Here is a 724-nt window from a genome sequence, read left to right on the forward strand (position 1 = left end):
GATAAACATGAATATACATAATTTAGATTGCGAGAGTCGATAACCATGTTTTCAAGAAGTTTTAATTAGAGAAATACTGAAGTATAAGTTTCTTGAAGCTGCCTCTAGACAATAACCTCCTTAGCAACTGAGGAAGGGAGTTCCAAAGTCTAACAGCGTTAACGAAAAACAGTCGGGATGAGCATAAGTAATTGAACTTGGGCACAATTAGAGTTAAAGAGCGAGAGCATTTAGTAAATATGAGTTTTTCATGTAGGTATTCCGGTTTCGCAAGAGTAATTAGTTTAAAAATAAAGATGCAGTTCCTGGCTTTTAAGAAATTTTGTATGTCGCAGCCAAGTATCGAGTTTCTCAACAAGGAAAGATGGTCAAACTTCTTCAGACCGTATACGTATCTCGTGGCATAATTAAAAGCTACGTCCAACTTGTTCTTAGAGTGAGAATCTAGTTTGCTATAAACTATCTCAGAATACGTAATAAGTGGAACTATTAAACTCTGAACCAACTTTTTCTTAGTGGCTAAAGGAACATATTGCGAAGTAATTCTAAGATATCGAAGAGTATAATATATTTTGCTCACAGTTTTGTTAACATGATCCTCACAAGTTAGCTTAGAGTTAATGACAAACCCAAGATTTGTAACTTTGTCAACTACTTTAAGTGGGCTAGTACCAATATGCAAAAGCGGAATCACGGAATGCTCAACTTTTTCCTTAAATATGGG

This window comes from Rhagoletis pomonella, unplaced genomic scaffold (genome assembly GCF_013731165.1).
Source record: "Rhagoletis pomonella isolate Grant_MI unplaced genomic scaffold, Rhpom_1.0 Rhpom_scaffold_00003, whole genome shotgun sequence".
Taxonomy (NCBI): Eukaryota; Metazoa; Arthropoda; class Insecta; order Diptera; family Tephritidae; genus Rhagoletis; species Rhagoletis pomonella.